The sequence below is a fragment of the Notamacropus eugenii genome, chromosome 3 (genome assembly GCF_028372415.1).
Source record: "Notamacropus eugenii isolate mMacEug1 chromosome 3, mMacEug1.pri_v2, whole genome shotgun sequence".
Lineage (NCBI taxonomy): Eukaryota > Metazoa > Chordata > Mammalia > Diprotodontia > Macropodidae > Notamacropus > Notamacropus eugenii.
In genome coordinates this window covers 97450280-97473427 of record NC_092874.1, presented here as the reverse complement: position 1 = coordinate 97473427, position 23148 = coordinate 97450280, and the positions used below count along the sequence as shown (strand labels likewise).

The window sequence follows — 23148 nt, the reverse complement described above, 5'->3', positions numbered from 1 at the left end:
TATAAGGGATGGTTTTCTGGGAGGGGTAGGGGGAAATTAGGCAATGCAAGAACAAAGATATCAATAGAAATTGTTTTTTTACAACAGTGCTACTATATTGTTGTACTGATAGATCTTATTGTCAACAGCCCTCTGGGAATACAGTCAACAAGTGGATTTGTGAGTAAAAGGGTATAAACAATCCTTTCCAATTACGTTTTCTGGAGACTACTATTCTTTCTTGTTTCTCCTTCTACCAATCCAACCTCTCCTCAGCCTCCTTTGCTGGATATTCATCCAGGTCACACCTCGAGCGTTCCTTGGGGCTATGTCCTGACCCTTTTTTCTTCTCCTTCCAGTTTATACTATTTCACTTGTGGGGTTTAAGGTGTGTTCAGGGAGGACTAGTACCTCCTCTGATGTGATGACTGCCGAGCCCTTTCAGGGCTGCTTTCCACCTTTGGTGTCCACCTGTTCACCCAACTCTCACCTGTGGCTCCAGGAAGCTCTAACATGCTCAGCAGCCATACCCTGGTAAACCATTTCAGCAGGTGGGCTAAACCAGGTTGAGGGTAACCCAGGGTTCTCAAACCCATTGGTGAGTGGGGTGCCTACCCCAAGCATGTGAAGACTTTCCTTGGTGGAATGGGTGGATGAGAACAATTTGTTCCAGCGCCATGAAGGACGTTGACATCAAAGACACCAAGATCATCCACTGCATCCTAAGCCATCACCAGTTGTCTTGATTCTATGGATATGATGACTGGAGGAGAGAGTGAGGCTGATGATTTCATGCAACTCTGCCTCACTTAAATCCAATTTACTCATGAATCAAAAGACACCACCCATACCATTTTACTATTATACTTATCTCAAAGTCCTGTGGCTACATGCAAGTGATGAAGCAGCAGGTGCCAATACACTGGGAGCTATAGTCACAACCCTGCGTACACATGTGACCCAGGCCATAGGGTCATTTCTCTCTGGAAGCAGTAGTGGGATTCAGCAGCCTCTGGGTGTCTGAGCAGTTTTTTAAGGATTGCACTGCTTACCTCCTGGTGTAAGGAAGGGGGCTAGAAAAGGTGCCCTAAAAATTGTCTGCTTAAGGAACCCTGGCCTAATTACTGGGGCAGGCAGGGAATCCCACTCTGAAGTTGAAACACAAAAAAATGTACAAAATATACAAAAACATCTGCAAAGATGATTCCACTCACCATCAGCACATGGAACGTAGGCACACTTACAGACAACACAAAAATCCAGTAGACCTAAAAGACGAATAGCTCTTATTGCTAGAGAATTCAACAGGTATTGCATCCCAACAGCAGCCCTGAGTGAAGCAAGGCTGACAAATGAAGGCCAGCTTACTGAAGTTGGAGCTGGATACATGTTCTTCTGGAGGGCCGCAGTGAAGGGTGGTGCCATGAAGCTGGTGTAGGTTTTATGATCAAGACTAATCTAGTCAGCAAGCTGGTATGTCTGACAAAAGGAGTGAATGACAGGCTCATGACAGTGTGATTACCACTTACAGGAAAATGTCATGCTACCATCATCAGTGTCTATGCTCCCACCATAATGAACCCCGATGAGTTCAAAGAAAAATTCCATGGAGACCTAGAGACCCTTATTATCACTGTGCTGAAAGAAGGCAAGCTTATAATTCTGGGTGTCTTTAATGCTAGAGTAGGCTCAGACTACCAGACTTGGCAGGGAGTCCTAGGGAGGAAAGGAGTTGGAAACAGCAACAGCAATGGTCACTTACTACTGAAGACTTGTACAACTCATGACCTTCTCATAACCAACACTATTTTCTGTTTAGCTAAATGCCATAAAACTTCATGGATGCAACCTTTGGCATTTGATTGGCTATGTGATTATAAGGAGAAAAGACAGACAAAATGCGAAAGTGATGAAGGCAATGTGTGGTACTGAGTGCTGGACTGATCACAGACTTATCCTTTCCAAGCTAAATATTCTCTTCACTTGTGGATCTCATCAGCTCCCTTGGATTCAGTTATTATCTCTATACTGATGATTCTCAAATCTACTTACCCAGTCCTAATCTCTGTTTCGTTCCAGTCTCACATTTTCAAGTTCCTAGTGGTCATCTCCAATGGATGGCCAATGGATAGACCTCTTAAACTCAACATGTCCAAAGCCAAACATTATTTTCCACCCAATCCTCACCTCTTCTTAATTTTCTTGTTACTGTTGAGGGCACCACCATCTTCTCAGTTACCCAGGTATCTCCCTAGGGGCGGCTAAGTGGTACAGTGGATAGAGCTCTGGGGCTGGAGTCAGAAGATCTGAATTCAAGTGTGGCTTCAGGCTCTTACTAGCTGGGTGACCCTGAGCAGGTCACTTAACCCCTGTTTGTCTCAGTTTCTTCATCTGTAAAATGGGGATAAATAATAGCACTTACCTCCTAGGGTTGTTTGTTGTTGTTGTTCAGTTGAGTCTGACTCTGCCTCTTTGTGACCCCATTTGGGTTTTCTTGGCAAAGATACTAGAATAGTTTGCCATTTCCTTCTCCAGCTCATTTTATAGATGAGGAAGCTGAAACAAACAGGAGTAAAGTGACTTGCCCAGAGTCACCCAGTTTGTAAGTGTCAGAAGCCAGAACTAAACTCATGAAGATGAGTCTTCCTGACTTTGAAACCCAGATCTCCCTTCCTTCCCCTGTTCCCCCTGCCCAAGTTGTTCTGGGGATTGGGATATAATTGCAAAGTGCCTGGTACATAGTAAATGCTATATAAGTGTTAGCTATGATTATCATCTTTGACTTCTTACTTTCTCTCACTCCTCTCCCCCATATTCAATCTGTTGCCAAAACCTGTTACTTTTATCTTTATAATTTATTTCGTATGCCTCCTTTCCCTTCTCTGACCTTGCCACCACCCTGGTTCCAACTTTCACCTCGTGCTTGGCCTACTGACTGGTTTCCCTGCCACAAATCTCTCTCCTCCCTGTACAATCCTCCACAGGCACATGTCTGACCATGTTAGTCCCCTACTCAGTCAACTGTAATCACTTTCAAGATCATCTATAAAATCCTCTTCTTGGTATTCAAAGCCCTGTGTAACCTACCCCCTCCCATACTTTTAGACCTTAATTGCTCCCCATATCCTCATCACACACACACACACACACACACACACACACACACACACACACACACATGCATTCTCTGTGATCCAGTGACACTAACCTCCTTGCCATTACTCAAGACAATCCATTTCCCAACTCCAGACATTTTCATAGGTCATCCCCCATGCCTGAAATGTGCTCTCCCCTCATCTCCACTTTCTGATTTACCTGGCTTCCTTCAAGTACTAGCTAAAATCCCACCCTCTTACAGGAAACCTTTCCCAATCCTCTTTAATTCTAGTGCTTCTCCTTTCTTTATTATCTCTGGTTTATCCCATACAGAGTTTGTACACGCATAGTTTTTTGGCATGTTGTCTCTGCTGTTAGATTTGAGCTCCTTGAGGGCAGGGACTATCTTTTTCCTCTCTTTGTATCCCCAGCACTTAGCACAGTGCCTGACCCATAGAAAGAGCTTAGTAAGTGTTTATTGACTGACTATATTACTTTTGTTGCATAATTATGAGTTGTTTTTCAAAATAGTTTGATCAGTTCGCAACTTCATCGATGCTGAATTAGTATGCTTGTTTCCTCATGCTCCCAACATTGGACTTTTTCCATCTTTTATCATATTTACCAATTTTATGGGTGTGAAGTGACATCTTAGGGTTGTTTTCATTTGGATTTCTCTAATAGCAATCTTGAGAGCACTTCAAAGTTGATTACATTTCTTCTTTTGACAATTATTTTATTATTATTTGACCATTTGTCTACTGGGGAATGGTTTTTAATTTTGTAGGCTTGTATTGATCCCTTATGGATTTTCATTGATTCCCTTATAAACTTTGGATGACAGAGTTTTAGTAGAGATATTTTATGCAAAGATTTCTGCCTTATTTGTGTCTTTTGTATTTATCCTAGATATTATATTGTTTGTATAGAATCTATATTTTTATGTAATCAAGGTGGCTTATTTTGTATTTTATTATAGTGATTTATTTGTATTTTATTTTATTCCCTGTGACTTATTTGTATTTATCCCTGTGTAAATTCATCCTCTATCCATAGCCATGAGATGTATGTATAGACTTCTAGCCTCCTCTAAATGTGAAATATCACAGCTTTTAATATTTAGCTCATTTATCTATTTGAGATTTTTGTGGTATGTAGTATAAGATGCTAGTCTAAATCTATTTTTTTTTTTTTACCAGATCTCTATCCAGCTTTCCCAGCTGTTCTTGTTTAATAAAGAGTTCTTTTCCCAGTACTTAGTGTTAGGTTTATTAAACTTCTGTATACATTTCTTTTTAAATTTTGCTTATCAAATGTAGACCATCAATTAATTCTTTTTTACTTTTATCTTGTAGCGATAGCTTTGGTAATTGCTTTATAATACTAATTCTCCATCATTCCTATTTTTAAATTTCCTTAAATTTTTGTGACTTTGTTTTTTTTACGTACATTTTGTTATTATTTTGCCTAATTTTATATGGCATCCCCTTGGTTATTTGATTGATAAAATAATAGATCTGTAGGTTAATGAAGTAACACCATTTTTTTATATTTACTTGGCCTGTTCTAATCAAGAATAATAAATATTTGCCCACTTATTTAGGTTTCCTTTATAACTATAAAAATTGTTCTATAGTTATACTTATGTAAATCCTATGTTTCTTACTAGGTTAGTTCTCAGATGTTTAACACATTTTGTTGTAATTTTGAACGTTATTCTCTTTTTATCCCTTCCTATTTTATATTAGTAACGTATAGAAATGCTAATTTATAATAACTGATAATGCTGTTTGTTTTATATCTTGCTACTTTATTTGTCTCAATTACTTGCTTTTGTCTCCATTAATTTTTTTTTGTTGATTCCTTAGGATTTTCTAAGTAAACCACAATTATCTCCATTTTGCCTTTCCTTATCCTTTATTTTATTTTTCTCCTTACTGCCATAGACACCACTAGTATCTTTGAAGCTCTCTACTATTCGTTCTATGACATCGTTCCTCTCCAGGTCTAGGTAATGATCTGATCTGTGACCTTAGCAAGGCCAGATTCATCCATTCATAGGGTAAGGTGTGACTTGACTTGACCAGACTGTCTTTCCATGTGTATTTGTGCATTTCTCACTCTCACTTTCTGCGACAAAAGGAGTATGTATATTGAGTAAGTAAAATGATGGCATTGCTAGAAAGGCTTAATTATGGGGTCTTTGTGGGGGATATGTACCATAATGATAGGGTACTATATCAGAGGATCCTAGGTGTGCTTGGGGCAGTAGTGGGGATTTCATCTGCTGTGCAATTCTGCTTAAGGCTTCTGTGGGTGGGAAAGGCTGTTCAATCCAGAGGTCCCTTTTGTGGATCTAGAACTTTTAAGCTGTGGGAAGGAAGGACCTCCCCCACCCAATTTCTACTTCTCTTTAACTTCGCTCTCCCTTCAGCCTTCCTTATCTGACCCTATCTCTTCTTTGCTCCTCCTTTTTTCTCTGCTCCCCCTATCCCTCCACCATCATCAGTCCTAGGGCCTGGAAAAAGTAAATGTGGAAATGTACCATAGTCTTAGAAACTGGAAGCACCTCCCTAACTCCTCTTGGCCCAGAAAGGAAAGGAAGAGGAGAGGTACATTTGATAGTTTATCCTAGCTAGGCAGAGAGGGGTAATCTTAAAAGTCACTATTGGCATAGCCTGGATCTACTTCCACTGTTAACCAGCTGGGAAGCAAAAGCTGCTGCTTGGACCACAGCAGAGGGGGAGGGTAGCAAGGGTTGGCTACCCCTGTAGCACTTGGGAGTAAAGACAGTAGGAGTAAAAGGTACAATGAAGAGTAAAGGAGGGAAGAAAAAAAAGGAAAAAATAAAAAAATTTACATGATAACTGTTATATATTTAAAAAGAATAGCAAGTTGCACACAACAGATTTGCAGTTTCATGTTCACTCATCTTTTTAAAAATGCTTGTTTTATTTCACAAATTAAAAATAAAATAAATAAAAAATTTTTAAAGAGTAAAGGAGTATACAGACAGGAGTAAAGAGAGAGAGCTCCAGGGAAACAACTAGGGAGAAACAGGAGAGTCAATATATCAGTTCTTTTATTTCCCTGAATGTGGATGATTATCGGCAGCTATCTCTTTGGCATGATGGTGTCTCTGAGTACTTTTGGTGTTGTCTGTGTAACTTTTTCCCTTTTGTTTCTGCCTTCAGAACATCTTTCCTATGTGCCCTCTTCTCTCCTCTGACACTACCACCAGGCTGGTTCAGTCCTCATCACTTCACACTTGGCCTTTTTCGATAGCCTGCTGCTTGGTTTTCTTGTCACAAGCCTCTTCCCCAATCCGGTACTTTTACCAATCATCTGTCAAAGTGATCTTCCTGAAAAAACCCTCTTTCCCACCCTCCTCACCCAACTCAGTAAGCTCCAATGACTGTCTGTCACCTCCAGGATCAAATATGAAATCCTCTGTTTGGCATTCAAGACCTTCATAACCTTACCTCTTCCCACAACTCTCCAGCTTTCTTACACTGCCCTCCATATAGTATTTTGTGTGTCATTTGTGATCTGTATAACTCTATTATCTGTGTGTAACTTGTCTCTGTGTGTCAAATGTGTAGGCTCTAACAATAATGGGGAGATGCCAGGGATAACCCAGTATTGCTTGTACTCTTCTTGCCTCTTGGCTGTTCCATCTCCCTTAATTCTAATGCCTGCCTACTGTTGTTTTTTTTTCCCATTTTCTCTTGTATATATCTTGTTTGCAGATTGTTGTTTGCCTGTTGTCTCTCCCAGTAGACTCTGAGAGTCTCTTGAGAGCAGCAACTGTCTTTTGCTTTTCTTTGTATCCCAGGGCTTAGTAGAGTGCCTGATGTATTAAGTAAATTGTTTATCAACTGATTGAAGGTAGATGAGTGTATGTCCACAGTATAACCATGACAGCCAGTTTGTGACTCTGTGTTTTTGTTATTCTTCAGCCCTGGAGGGCAGGACTTGTGTTAGGTGTGTTCTATATTACACCATAGTTTCCATGGAGGGCTGATAACTATGATACTTGGGATCATATTTGTTATTCCTCCTATAAATTTGAGCAAATAAAATTAGTCTCAAGTCTTTTGCCTGAATTTCTCTGAGAATGGATGGGCATAGGAGGAACAAGGCAACATTTATCTTTGGTGTCCCTTGCCACAAGTCTTTCCCTACTCCACTTAACAGTCAGTGATCTTCCTGAACCCCCTCACCTCCCACTCAATAAACTTAAATGTCTCCCTATCATCTCCAGGATCAAACAGAAAATCCTCTGCTTAGTCTCACCTTCACCCCACTCCCTGCAACTTTCTAGTCTTCCACTGCCCTCCATATGCTCTGTGATCCAGTTCCTCAAACAACACACTGTTGCCCAACTCTGGGTGTTTTCACTGCCTTTCCCCCATGCCTGAAATTCTCCCCCTTCTCTCTTGATCTCCTGATTTCCCTGGCTTCCTTCAGGTCCCAGCTAAAATCCCACCCTCTACTAGTAGCATTTCCCAATCTCTCTTAATTCTGGTACCTTCTTTCTGTTAATTATTTCCAATTTATCCTGTATGTAGTTTGTTTGTATATAATCTGTTGTCTTCTCCATTAGACTTTGAGGACAGGGACTTTCTTTTGCTTTCCTTAGTGCCTGGAACGTTGTTGCTTAACAAATGTTTATTTCCTGATTGACTGATGATGGGATTTTAAGATAAGTGCTTTGTCCGGGGTTCTTTGTACTTCTCCAAGCTGCCTCAAATCTATGAACAGGCTGGCCTTGAACGCTTTCTGCTATTACAAGGATTTTGCTGGGTGGGTAAGACAATGTATCCTCTGATGAAACTGATAAGCCTCTGGGTTCTGAGGGCTGTCATAGGCTGAAATAATCCTAGAGTTGTTGCTAGATCTTGTTTCAGTTGCAAATGTCACAAGAGCTTACATAGTTCTTGACATTTTGCCAGACTGAAGGCCAACAGAAAAGTGCCACGGCTAGGAATGTTCATTTCTACTATTGTGAAGGACAGCATTAAGTCTGGCTGGACAAAGTTCAACAAAAGCTATTTTTAACTGACTGAAGGCAGACTGGACCACTGAGGTTCACAGGGACTGACCTTTTTTTTTTTTTTAAAAGTACATAGTAGGAGGCTCCATAATATGGAAGAACCTTAGTACAAAAATGTCAGTAAGCCTAGGACACTAGACCTAAGCAGCATTGTACCTTCTCCCTATTTTCCTTCCTTTCCAGGTATTTATTGGTAGTTTCAAAGAATCTGTCTTAGAATCTTAGTGTTGAAAGAGAGCTCAGAGGTCATCTGAATTCCCACCTACAGCAGGAATCTCTTCTATAACATCCCTGAGAGCTGCTCTGTAACTGCTGCCACTTGGTGTAGATTCATTTGTAACTATCCCTTACTCACTAAGGCAGTGAGGGGGAAAGGGAAGAAAATATGACTAAGGAACCTGATATCCTTTTGGTTGAAAGTGATTTTCATATAAAAGTGTTAAAAGTCTGCCAAGGCAAACTGTATATACATTACTGGGTCTGTAGGGGGGAAAACCTCTGAGGCATAATCTAAAATGTCAGAACTTGGTGGAAGCATAATAGTCTAAAAAGATTAGGCAATGTGGCTGTATTGAATGTGGAAAGTGATTTTCCATTTATCTTCTGCCAAAACCTTCACTGGTTCCACAACTTCCTGGATTGTAGTTGTGTGAATAGTTGCATTCCCTTTAATTGCTCAGAAAGTTTGGAAATAAGAGGGAGTGATGATGGAGTCTTACGATCGACTCAGAATATAAACATCGATACGTAATTTTAATTGTCCATGTCTTGGTTTGTTTTTTCTCCACAAAGAAGATGCTGCCATAGAGTTGAAGGGTCAGCTAACTCTCCTGAAGAACTTGCTCAAATCATCCAACTCTAGACCTAAAACACTCTTGCCAATCTTTATGATAAGATATTAGACTCAAAGCTATCTCCTAGAGAGAGATAACCAGTAGGTTGCCCACAAGTGTTAAATAAAATAATAGCTCATGTTTTGTACTGTTTTAAGATTTCCAAAGTATATCCATTCCCTAATGGCTGTGCTTCTGGCTTTCCAGCCTTTAATACCATATATCTACTTCAATCTCATCCTGGAATCTCCTTGAGCTCCTGGAGCCTTTTTACCTTGATAAATCCATCTTTCATGCTGGGCCCCTTCTTCCATAGGGGAGTTCTGCCCATGGCCTCCACTCTGGAGAGGAAGCCAGGTCAGCAAACCTTTATTCATCTCTCAGCTGTATTTTTGACTTTCCAGACTTCAACACCATGCCCTCATTGAGTACCTATACCCCAATCAGGAAAGAGGGGAAGTGGGGGAGAGAGAGCTTTGTCCCTTTTAAGGGAAAACTAATCCCTGTTGGAGGAGGGAAGTAAGAGGGGCGTGAGACTACTTACCCCATAAGGGATATTAGATATTAGTACTATAGTAGGTATCAGTGCTATGATACCTTGCCTTGCCTTCTTCATAACTATCCTGTGAAGGTGATATTACCATTTGCCTTTTATAGATTAGGAAATGAAGGCTCAGAGATGTCAAGCAACTTGCCCACAGTCACACAGCTAAAAGAATTAGCACTACAATTTCAAACTCAAGTCTTCTGACTCATTCCCATGTTCTTTCCAACATATAAAGGTTCTATCCTAGCTCTATCCCCAGTCTATACAAACTTTCCCAGTAAGACTACACTTCTTAAAATGACAATGAATATGGATCCAAAGTGTTCTTTACCAAAATACATCATTATCCCTATATTATGGGTGAAAGGCTGGCCTTTAATAATGGAGACATCTGATAGCCATTTTCATATGGAACCTATATGGTTTAATGGATGTATGGCTATGCTAGAAAGATTTTTCTTTGATATCACCCTTTTGAAATCTCTCCCCCAAACCCTTTCAAACATCTTTAAATAATGCTATATAACAATCCCTGGAGCAGCAGAACCCACAAATGGAGGGGATGAAATAATTTTCCTGTCAAAGAAAATTTAGAAGGTTGGCAGGAAAGGTCTGTTATACCAGGGCAAGAGTGGAGCACAGTCCAGCACAGACCAGGCCCTAGCAAACTAGGGAGCCACTGAATCAGCACTGGCAGCAGATGATTTTGGAGCTCTCATCCCATATATGGTAAGGGGTTGAACAACTGATCAGAAGGAGATTATAGGGGTCTTTTTGCTGGTACTGGGGGCAGGACTCTATTGCTTTGTCCGTACTTGGATCTGGGTCACAGTCCTTGGTGGCAATTCCAAGGTGAAGAGGAGCACTAGCACACCAGAGCTTGCTGCCACAATGGAGCAGGGACCCTTGTCACAGTTCTAGGGCAGAAAAGAGTGCTTGTGGTCACTCATAGACCACAGCACAGGCCAGAAGAGGAGTAAACACACCTCTCCTTAGATCATCCCACTTTGGAAGAACTGAAAACTTACAGGTTCCTAGAATAGTATCTCTGAAAACAGCTGCACAAAACCCCAAGGTTGAGACAGTGAACCCTCCATCCTGGAAGCACAGCCCCATTTTAACAAAGAGTTAAAAGTCAAGAAATAGACTGGGAAAATGAGCAAACAACAGAAAAAAATTCTGACTATGGAAAACTATGGTGACAAGGAAGATCAAAACACACACTCAGAAGACAACAAAATCAAAGTTTCAATATCCAAAGCCTCCAAGAAAAATATGAATTGATTTCAGGCCATGGAAGACCCCAAAAAAGATTTTGAAAATCAAGTAAGAGAGGTAGAAGAAAAATTGGGAAGAGAAATGAGAGTGATGCAAGAAAATCATGAAAAATGAATCAGTAGATTGGCAAAGGAGACACACAAAAAAATACTGAAGAAAATACCTTAAAAAACAGAGTGGGCCAGATGGTAAAAGAGAAACAAAAAGCCAATGAGGAAAAAAAATGCCTTGACAATCAGAATTGGCCAAATGGAAAAAGAGGCACAAAAATTCACTGAAGAAAAAAACACCTTAAAAAGTAGAATTGGTCAAATGGAAAAAGAGGTATAAAAGTGCACTGAAGAAAATAATTCCTTAAAAATCAGAATGTGGGAAATGAAATGAATGTTGAAAACTTAAAATAAATTTAAAAAAATTAGAATGGGGGGAGGGACAAGGTCAAAAGAGAATAGAATAAATGGGGGGCAGTATAGGATGGAGGGAAATACAGTCTTACACAACACGACTATTATGGAAGTCTTTTGCAAAACTACACGTATATAGCCTATATTGAATTGCTTGTCTTCTCAGTGGAGATGGGTGGGGAGGGAGGAAAGAAGTTGGAGTTCAAAATATTAGGGATGAATGTTGAGAAATGTTTTTGAATACAACTGGGAAATAAGAAATACAGGTAAAGGGATACAGAAATCTATCTTGCCCTACAAGAAAAGACAGAAGATGAGGATAAGGGAAGGGAGGGGTGTGATAGAAAGGAGGGCATATTGAGGGAAGGGGTAATCAGAATACAAGACATTATGGGGTGGGGGAGGGGAGAGATGGGAAGAAAATTTGGAACTCAGAATTTTGTAGAAATGAATGTTGAAAACTCAAAATTAATAAATATTTAAAATTAAAAAAAATTAGAATGGAATGATTGGAAGCTAATGACTTTATGAGAAATCAGGAAACAATAAAACAAAACTAAAAGAATGAAAAAATACAAGACAATGTGAAATATGTCACTGGAAAAATGACTGACCTGGAAAAATGACTGACCTGGAAAATATATCCAGGAGAGATAAGTTAAAGACTACTGGACTACCTGAAAGCCATGATAAAAAAAAGCCTCGATATCATCTTTCAAGAAATAATCAAGGAAAACTGCCATCATATTCTAGAACCAGAGGGTAAAACAGAAATTGAAAGAATCCACCAATCACCTCCTGAAGGAGATTCCAAAATGAAAACTCCCAGGAATATTATAGCTGAATTACAGAGCTCCCAGGTCAAGAGGAGAATATTGCAAATAGCCACAAAAAAACCATTCAAGTATTATGGAGCTACAGTCAGGATAACACTATATTAAAAGTTTCTATATTAAAAGATTAGAGGGCTTGGAATATGATATTCTGGAGGGCAAACGAGCTAGAGTTACAACCAGCAAAACTGAATATAATCCTTCATGGGAAAAAAAATGGATATTCAGTGAAATAGAGGACTTTCAAGCATTTTTGTTGAGAAAACCAGAGCAGAATAGAAAATCTGACTTACAAATACAAGACTTAAGAGAAGAATAAAAAGGTAAACAGGAAAGGGAAATCATAAGGGACTTAATAAGGTTAAACTATATTCCTACATGGGAAACAAAAGATACTTGTAACTCATAAATTTTTTTTTAATTATTAGGACGGTTAGAAGGAGTATATTAGATAGAGGTACAGGTGTGAATTGAATATGAAGGGATGATATATAAAAAAATAAAGGGGTAAGAAAGAGAAATGAACTGGGGAAAAAGGAAAAAGGTGGGGTAGAATGGGGTAAATTATCCCACAGGAAGGGGGCAAGAGAAAGCTTTTATAGTAGAGAGGAAGATGGGGGAGATAGGAGGAAAGAAGTGAACCTTACTCATTGGAATTAGCTCAAAGAGGGAAATAACATATGCAGTCAATTGGATATAGAAATTTCTCTTACTCCACAGAAAAGTAGGAGAATAAGAAAGGGGGGTGATAGCAGGGAAGATTGAGGAAGGGGTTAAGTAAAAGCAAAACACTTGAGGAGGAACAGAGTAAAATGGAAGAGAATAGAATAAATGGTGGGGGTGGGTTGGGGTTGAATGGAAGGAAAAATGCATTTAGCAATAGTAACTGTGAAAAAATTCTGAGACAAGTTTCTTCAGTAAAGGCCTCATTTCTCAAATATATAGAGAACTGAGTCAAGATTATAAAAATAAGCCATTTCCCAACTGATAAATGATCAAAAGATATGAACAGTTTTCAGATGAAGTAATCAGTTATTTATAACCATATGAAAAAATGCTCTAAATCACTATTGATTGGAGAAATGGAAATTAAACGAATTCTGAGGTACTATCTCATAGTTGTGAGAGAGAGCAAAAGTTAAGTTTCCACAGAAGTTATTAGTTGATGAAGTCATTGAGAATATGTTAGATAATAAGATGACCAGCAGACTGCTGGTGCACTCAACCAATCAGGAGACAGACAGTGACCTTCAGAAAATTACAAAGTTTTTGATAAAGGAACCAAATCTACAGCTAGTTGGAACTAGAGAGAGAAAATGACCTAGAGTTAACTAGAGAAGGCTTTTCTTCATTGAGCTTACTTATTGAACCTCATGTATATAGGCAGGCACAGCCTGTATAAAACTATCCCTCCATTTTCTGATGGGTACTATGTTAAAATATGTTTGGGAGGGAGGAATCATACCAGGGATGGTTACATAATGGGCATGTAGAGAATATGGTGACCTAATGGAGAACGGACCAATCTGTCTCCTGATGGGAGGATCTGTCCTGAATTAACAGTATAAAGCCAATCTCTCTACTGTATCCGACACTCCCCACTCCTGCAAAGGGGGTGGGGATCTGCTTTGGCCAAAGCATTCAATTCCTCTGAACTCTGCTGTAATAAATTTTCCTTGATACCTTATTAGTGTCAAATGTGTCTCTAACATACCTATTAGACCTGGTTAATAGTCAGGAAAAGGAAAATGACAAATGTCGGAGATGTAGAAAAATGAGACATCAGTGCACTGTTGGTAGACTTGTAAACTGATTCAGCTATTCTGTAGAGCAATTTGACGCTATGCTCAAAGGGCTATAAAACCATGCATACCCTTTGACCTAGCAATACCACTACTAGGTCTGTATCCCAAAAGAGATAAAAAGAAAAAGGACCTATATGTGCAAAAATATTTATAGAAGCTCATTTCTGGTTGCAAAGAATTAGAAATTGAGGAGATGCCCATCAATTATGGAATGGCTGAAGAAATTGTGTTAATAAGAAATGATGAGCAAGATGCTCTTAGAAAAACCTGGAAAGTCTTACATGAACTGATGAAAAGTGAAATGTACTGTCTACAACAGGCCTGCACAACCTGTGGCTGAGGGCTGCTTGTGCACCCCCTTAGGCTGCTTGTAGAACACCAAATTATTTCTGGAAGCCTTTGAAAAATGTAGAGGAGAACTTCCTTTGTATGTGGAGAAAATCATTTGGCAGCCCACGGGTTGCTCAGGCTTGGTCTACAAAGTAACAGCAATACTGTAAGATGATCAGCTGTGAATGACTTAGCTATTTTCAGCAATACAATCATCCAAGATAACTGAAGGACTTAAGATGAAAAATTCTATCCAGCCTCAGACAAAGAACTGACATCTGAATATAGACTGAAGCATACTGGTTTTTACTATATTTTTCTTGAGGGTTTTTTTGTCTTTTCTTTCACAATATAACTAATACAGAAATATGTTTTGCATGACTACACATACAAAACCTACATCAAATTACTTGCCCTGTCAATGAGGAGGTGGGGAAGGAGGGAATTTGGAACTCAGTTTTTTAAATGAACATTAAAATTGTCTTTACATGTAATTGGAAAAAAATATGTGAAAACAAAAAATAAATGATCAGCCAGCTTAGAAAACTACTGATTCAGAGTGATAGAATTGTTGACTACCCTATGACCTAAAATACCTGTCCTGGTTACATTTCACTCCAGGCTTCAGATGGAGTTAGAGGCCAGAAGTAAGACCCCAATCCATAGCTGGAGTTAGAAGCAAATAGCTGCTTTTGCTTCTGAACCTGATCTTTGCTTGGTATACAGTCTAGAGCCTATAACCACTCTTTACACTGAAAAACTAATCTTGGCCTAGGGCTCCTGCTCATTCAACCCTGGAACTGACTAATGAGAAAGAGTTGCCAATTGCCACCTATTTGTACACCCTGAACAAGTTTAGGTCCCTCTGTACTAGTTATGGGACTTCCTCTTCTGATACCTCGCCTCTCCCTTGCACTACAGTACTCCTTGAAGCTGTTCCTGGTTAGATCCCATCCCCAGTATTGTCAGATCTCCGTCTCCATATGCAGACCTTAGCTAGAAAAAAACTCACCATTATTTTTTCTTGAATTTTCCTATCAGAAACAATCTCTTGTACTTTCCAGATGTGTTTGGAAGAGTTGTGGGATACAGCTTGACTTCTTACTCTTCTACCATCTTGACTCTGCCCTTTAAATATCTGTTTGATCCTCAGACCATGCTAAAGCAGTTGAGAGGCCCAAGGCCACATATATAAAAGATGAAAGAATTATATCTTTTTTGTTGTTGTTTACTATTTTTTCCCAAATTACATGTAAAAACTATTTTTAACATTCATTTTTAAAACTTTGAGTTCTAAATTTTCTCCCTCCCTTCCTTTCCCTCCCCCCGCAAATGTGAAGACAAGCAATTCTATATAGGTTATAGGTTTGTTTTGTAGTCATGCAAAATATTTCCATAATATTCATATGAAAAAAAAAGACCAAAAAAGACCCTCAAGAAAAATAAAGTAAAAAAATATGCTTCAATCTGTATTCAGACACCACCTGTTCTTCGTCAGGGGCTGGATAGCATTTTTCATCATAAGTCCTTCAGAGTTGTCTTGGATCATTACATTGCTGAAAATAGCTAAGTCATTCACAGCTGATCATCTTACAATACTGCTGTTACTTTGTAGACAGTACATTTCACTTTGGATCAGCTCATGTAAGTCCAGATTTTTCTGAGAGCAACTTGATCATCATTCCTTACAGCACAATAAATTGTATTCTATCACAATCACACAGTACAATTTCTTCAGCCATTCCCCAGTGCAAAACATATTTCCATATTAGTCATGTTGTGAAAGAAAATACACCAAAAAAATCTCCAAGAAAAACAAAATAAAAAAAAGTATCATTTGATATGTATTCAGACTCTATCAATTCTTTCTCTGGAGATGGATAGCACTTTCCTTAAGTCTTTGACAACTGTCTTGGATCATTGTATTCCTGAGAATAGCTAAGTCATTCACTGTTTGATTCTCCATTTAAAGAGGGTGTCCAGAACAGCCAAATCTTCATTTCCCATCTGGCTGTACTCTTTGAACTTCAGGAATCTTATCATCCTGAAAGATCACATCAGCTTGAAACTCACACCTCCTCAGTACCATCCCCGCAGTCCCTCCCTCCCTCTAATTGGAGAGGGGAAGGGTGGATGATGGGGTACTCTACCCAGATCCTCCATTTAAGCAAAGTGCTAAAGGGCAGCTTTTCCCACCATTTCCCACCAGTCTATACTTCTGTGGACTTCATCATTTGCTAACTTTTCCCCCTTTTTCTGCTAGGGGGAAAATGCATGCCAGTCATCTCAGTAGGTGGAAGTTGGGAGTGGTGGCCTACCTGCTTAGCAGGGACTGGAAAAGCAAAGAAATCTGCCTTAGCTATGTTAGCACTGAAAGATGCCACAGTCTTTCTTGGTCACTGACTAGCTTGATCTTTGCTAAACATATCCTAGCACTTTGATGTTTCCCTTTGAAATAAAACAGAATAAATGAATTGATTTTTGTATGACCTATCAATAAAAAGTTTTAATTATGTGAGAAATCAGGTTTTTCCTCCCCTTTTTGGTCCAGATAACCTAGTCTGCTGGCTTATCCTTTGTTAATGTTAAGTCAAAAAGACAAGCTATTTGTAAAGTGTTTAGCACAGTGCCTGGCACATGGAAGACACTAAATAAATGTTAGCTAAATAACAACAATAAAATAATTATGATCCAAAACAAGGAATACTTTTTTTGTTTCACAGACTTTTGCCTTGATAGTCTTCCAAATTATCGTCTCTAAATTGTAAAAAACTGACAATCTATAATGACCTCATTCCATTGATCCTTTAAATAATATCTCCCTGATAGAGACTACAGGTGAGGAGAAGAAACAGGTGTTCGAAAGGTGATATACATGAAAATTCAACAGGAGGAGCTGGAAGATATTTGTGAAGAATTAAGAGTTGGTAGGATGTGAAGAACACTGAAAAGCTAATCCAAGAGGAATAGGTACAGACCAATGAACCCTCTAATTTTTTTTTTTGTTATGTGACGAATGTAATATTAAAAAATTATAGTAATACTATCTCACTTAATGATTGATGTCAAGTTTCTCCTACTATACCAGTTTAAACTTTTTTTAAGTACATATTTTCCCCAATCAAAACTGATCACAAAATAAACAAAAACACAGACCTCATTAACAACAACTTTAAAAAGTGGCTTGGAACGATTCTGCATGAAGCCAAGCCCTTGTTATTGACTACTTGGTAAACTAAAAGAAGACTATGAATAATCAGCTTTCATAATATAGTACGACCTCATCTGTTGAATTTGTCAGCTGTTTTGTTACGGTTTGATATTGTCATACATCAGTCTGTACTCTTTTAGCTGTTTTTTTCATCACTTTGCCATCTGTATCTTGTATTTCTTTGAATTCTTCCTACTTATTCCTTACGCCTAAACCCAGGGTTGAGGTAACACACATACCTTCTACTCGTAACTAGTTCAATCTTGAATGGCTTCTGCTAATAGTTTATATTAATTTTATATTCCTCTTGAAGAGCATATTTGCATTTTTAACAGGGATCTTCAATGTCTGAAATCAAAGGAATTATGATACCAAATAGAGTAACATTAGTTATGTTGGTGAAATCTCAGGGGAGATTTTTTGGGAGGTGGGATGATAAGGTGGTTTTAGATCCTCTGAAATGACACTAAGTAGAGAGTGGCTAGTAAGTCAGCCCTAGTATGGAAGGCAATATCATTAATAAGCTGGAAAAATGAGTACAACACGAAAAATATTCAGAAGAGAACTACAAATAGGGAAGGAGAGGAAAGGTATGGGGAAATCAGTCTCAGAGCAGCAGTGCCATCTTCAGGGAAGGGAAAGGAATTAAAATTCAAAGTTAAAACTGTTATCTTGGTTTGATAGGTACTTCTGAGAAATCTAGCCCAGTTGCCTGCCTTCAAGGAGACCTACGCTTCACCATGCAATTTGTAAGGATTTCTAGAAGAGATTCCCTAAATTTCCACTCTAATCCATTCCTTAAATGTATAGGTGTAGAGGGAAGAAAGGTATGTGTCTATAAAATAATATAAATATATAAAGTATTTCTATATAATATTTACATATGCTGATGAATGTTACCTTTCAGGATTTTGAGAAAATGTGAATTATGAGCACAGCTCTTGTTATAAAGATTAAATATTATCTCCAATTACTGACTATCCATCCAGCAACTGTTAATTTTAAAAATAGGTGTCTTGCAATATACATCATTGGAAGTATAATGGGATCATGGATTTTGAGCTGGAAGAGACACAAATCTGCTAGTCCAACTCTTTCATCTTACAAATTGTTCCCCAAAGAAAATATCCACATCGATGAGCTCATAAATCAATCCACATATTGAAATAATACGATGCAAAATCATTAATGTAGGTGTGGAAGAAGAGTATGTCATTATCATCATCTGATACAAGCATTCCGGGATATTTTGTGGTTAGGCTCAGTTGTACTCTGGGACGGAAAACTAAGAATGTAAGTCTCTATCCCAAATATTTCGATCTTCCCTTTCTAATCTGCTGTGAATGTATTTTTCATGTATTTAATGAAATCTGTTTAGATATGTATTTTTGGCCCATGCCAGGGTATCACTGTAAAGAGATCCGCAAGGCACTTAACCTAACAAGATCTACCTCCCACAGGGTTGGTGAAGATTAAAGGAGATAATTATAAGCACTTGGCACAGTTCCTGGAACACAGTAGGTGCTATATAAATTCCAGCTATTATTATTATGTACGAACCACTGTGTGAACTGGATCACTATTTAGCAAAACAACTCTACCCGTCTATTAAGCGCCGGCCCTCTTTCTATTTTTCAAGAAATAAAATCGTAGGTACTTCAAGTCAGATATTCACGTGTGAGATTCCCTCTCTCCCCAACCAAGCTCTCCATCCTCTCCTGTTAAAGGGAGATAACAATTAGCCTTGAGAATGGCTGAGCGCTGCCAATGACCAAGGCCATGCAAGGCCGGGAAGCCCCGGGTTCTCCCGACTCCCGGTCCGCGGCTCCCTGCACGACCCCGGGCGGCCTCTCCCACGGAGGCGATGGTTGGAGAGGGGCCCGAGAGGAAGCAGAGGCCGGCCCCGCATTTCAGAGAAGGCTGCCCTGAGGAGGGGAAGGGGCAAGCCCAATGCCGGCCAGCGCGAGCCACGTCTCCGGCCTCCGTCCAGGTCTAGCCACAAGCGCTGGTCAAGAGGGGGCACCAGCACCGCCCCCCGCGGGGGAGGGTGGGCTGGGGGCTTCAGACGGGCTCGGCCACAGGCAGGGAGGACGCCTTCTTCATTGGGGCCCCTATAACAAAACAACTAGGCCTCCTCCCTTTCCCGCCCCGCCAGAAGCCTCTCACAAAGACTCGACCGTTGTTACCTAAGTAACGGCCCCTAGCAACCACCGCTCCTTCCGGCGGAGAACTTCCGCTTCCACTTCGGGGGAAGTGACGTCATACGGCACGTCTTCTCGGAATCATTTTCTGCTCCCGACTGGGCCTCTCTTTCTCTACCCCTCAACTTCCCCCTTCTTTTTCTCATGTGGAGGAGTCATAGCTGTGGGTACGATCACGGGTTCGGACTCGCTGTGCTCTGACCACTTCCTCACCAAGTTACATATCCCAGGAGGCACCGCTCTGCCTCGTTGATGACTTCCTGGTGGTTACAGAAAAGCCCCGATATCTCCCGGCATGCAGCACTGCTTAGCCAGTGGCTCGCCAGTTTGAAACGGGGGCATCCTCAAATCTCCCAGCAGGCAGCGCTCCGTTAACGGGCAGATGTACGTGGTCAGCTGTGCTTGCTGCTACTGCCCCTTAACTCCCCCCCTTTACTACAGACAGGCCTGCGCCGTAAGCGTTCAAGACAGCACAGTGGTGTACACATTTAATAGCTTTCTTTGGGTGTCATCGGCCCAATTCCCTCGTTTTCCTGATGAAGGAACCGAGAAGTAGAGGAGCTGGGGGTTTCCCACAGCCTCACAGCTGCCAAATAGCAGAATTAGGACTACTAGATGTCCAGCAGCAGACCGTCACGTGGCTCAACCTTTCACCTCAGCAGGAATCCCTCTGCAGGGGCGGGCAGGGTTCAGATTCTGCCGATTCCACTTGGTAACTTTGGAGTGCTCAGTCTGGGCGACTGAGGGGCTCCCGTTTTCTCAGCATAATGTCTTGCTTCCACGTGGTACTTGCTTGATAAATGTGTGTTAAGCCCAGACTTGGGGCAAGTCATTGAACATCTCCGGGCTTCGCTTCTCAATTTCTGCCCTTCCAACCTCAGGGTTGTTGTGAGAAGCACGTGAGATAGTGGATGGATGGGGGTGGTAATAGATTTTAAAAGTGTGAAGTGCTGTGCCTGACAACGTTCACTGTTACAATGTTGCTGCTGCTGCCTTTCTCTGAACCTAGTCACGGAACAGTCCTATAGTGACCGGGCCCTGAATGCCCAGCATTCAGGAGGAGGAGATCCTAGTTTTCCTGCTTGGTGAAGCCAAGGTCACGCATGTCCCCGAGGTCTCTGAGGGCAAGGGACATAGCTCAGAGGAGAAGAGAGAGAAATCCTGGAGAGTGAGTAGGGGATCCAGAGCAGCAGTTTTCTTTGCCTTGCCCCATTCCTAGAAGATTCAATTCAAAGCCACTTATTAAGAAAGAAATTATACCAGCAGGCATAAGGGTTTTGAAACAGAAAGACAGATCTTTGAAGAAGTAAATAAAGGAGGCAGTGGAGTTTGGTTTTATCATGTGCCCAAAAGCAAGAAGAAACTACTTCGTGGTATACTTGGTCATTTCACTTTGACGTGCTGTTGGTAAACATAAACAAAAATACCACCTAGAACATCATTACTTTTTGTGCCCCAACCGTTTGTGTTCCAGAAGATGAAGACTGAGATATTCTACACAAACACTTGGTAAGGTCCTTCAGTCCAAGGCAATATATATCTGAATATATGGTGACTTGACTGCAAAGGTATGCACAGGGAAAGGATTGCAAAAAATGTGTTTGAAAATATGCTTCAGGATTTAGAAACAAAAGAAGCCGTATGGTCTGAATATCTACTGTGCAAAACACCCTTATGGTGATTTAGAAAATAGTTCCTTCCCTTTTCCTCTAAGGCAGTTTAATAAACTAGAGGCCCTGCCCCTTTGAGTAAGAAGTATAGTGTGACTGGAGGGCCCAAGTAAATATGGTAACCTGTCATATTTTCTGTCAGTTTGTTGTCCTTCATTCAATTTTATGTACTAGGGATGATAGGGTTTATTTGGATTTCATGCAAATTCATACAAATTCTTCCAGACTTACTTTACAATCTACAACTTTTCCCTGAGGTTGTAGTGGTGCCATCCTCCTCTGTAATGTTTTACTTTAAACCAGCGTTGCCTTTGCATCTCTCTTTGCTTGGCAAAAAGAACGAATATTTGATGGCTACATCAGTCTCTGTTCTTTTGGCCCCTTTTTCTTGGAGACTGACTGATATAAAGTACATTTAGGGAAGAACTAATGATAAAAATCAATCACCTTTTTCTTTATCCATTTCCCATTTTTTCAGCATCAAGTTTGTTTAAATAGAGAAGGATGGAGCTTTTGTAATTGCCCACAGTGTCTTCTTATTTTTATCCTTTCTTTTAATTTGGTGCTATTTTGACCTTTGTTCTAAATAATTGATGATGTGACTGCACATTGACAGCTGATTTTAAATTGATTCCTTCATCAGTAATTACAAGTTTCTTATCTTTTTTTTTTTAATATGTTGTCTGATGCTTACCACTTCCAGTAACTTTCAGGTTTCTTTGTAAAGAATGTATTCATGATATCCATGCTTGAGGCTTCTTGATGGTAAGGAATTCTCGTCTTTGTCTCTCTAGCATCTATTACAACGCCTTTCTTTCACATGGTAGTTGCTTAATAAATGTTTGTTAAATTCAATCCAGACTTTGGACAAGTCATTGAATATCTCTGGGCTTCTTTTGTTTCTAAATCGTGAAGCGTATTTTCAAACACATTTTTTGCAATCCTTTCCCTGTGCATACCTTTGCAGTCAAGTCACCATATATTCAGATATATATTGCCTTGGACTGAAGGACCTTACCAAGTGTTTGTGTAGAATATCTCAATCTTCATCTTCTGGAACACAAACGGTTGGGGCACAAAAAGTAATGATGTTCTAGGTGGTATTTTTGTTTATGTTTACCAACAGCACGTCAAAGTGAAATGACCAAGTATACCACGAAGTAGTTTTTTCTTGCTTTTGGGCACATTATAAAACCAAACTCCACTGCCTCCTTTATTTGCTTCTCCGAAGATCTGTCTTTCTGTTTCATAATTTCCTTATGCCTTCTGGTATAATTTCTTTCTTAATAAGTTTTTAATGACATTTTCTGTTTTCTACATCATCGTCATTGTATCCTATGTGTCCTCCCTCCTTTCCCTCTCAGGGAGCCATTTTATAGGAATAATAATATTTTTTGGAAGGGAGAGGGTAAAAGAATCCGCACAACTTATTGATACATTGAAAAGACCTGAAAACATGTTCAGTGTGGAATGTCTTCTCATATCTCTTCATTTGAGTCCCAGTTGATCTTTACGATTTTGTTATATTTACTTTTAATTTTTTGGTGCGTCATTCTTTCTGTTTAGTTTGTTGCAGTTACTGTGTACATTGATCGCTTTCTTGGTTCCGCTTACCTCACTCTACATTAGTTCCTGTAGATCTTTCCATGCTTATCTGTATTCATCACACACATAATTTCTTGCAGCACAGTACTATTTCATTACATCCATACCAAAATTTGTTTACCCATTCTTCAGTTAATGGGCATCTACTTTGTTTCTGGTTTTTAAACTATTACAAAAAGTGCTGCTATAAATATTTTGGAGTATATGGGGACTTTTTCATATCTATAGCTTTCTTGGGGAATAACCCTAATGATGGAATCTCTAATTCAAATTCAAATTTCATTCAAAATTCATTTTAAT

At 39.7% G+C, this 23148-nt stretch overlaps 1 long non-coding RNA gene across 1 annotated transcript in view; it reads right to left on the bottom strand.

The window, feature by feature from the left end:
- The window catches only part of LOC140533072 (uncharacterized), a 41940-nt gene extending 21078 nt beyond the window's left edge, over nucleotides 1–20862 (bottom strand). Inside the window, exons 1-2 of the long non-coding RNA XR_011976786.1 lie at nucleotides 19559–20862; nucleotides 2402–2535 (exon numbers count right to left, since the gene is read on the bottom strand). This is a non-coding gene — a long non-coding RNA (uncharacterized lncRNA). The remainder of the gene's footprint in view (nucleotides 1–2401; nucleotides 2536–19558) is intronic.
- Between the last annotated feature and the right edge of the window lie 2286 nt (nucleotides 20863–23148).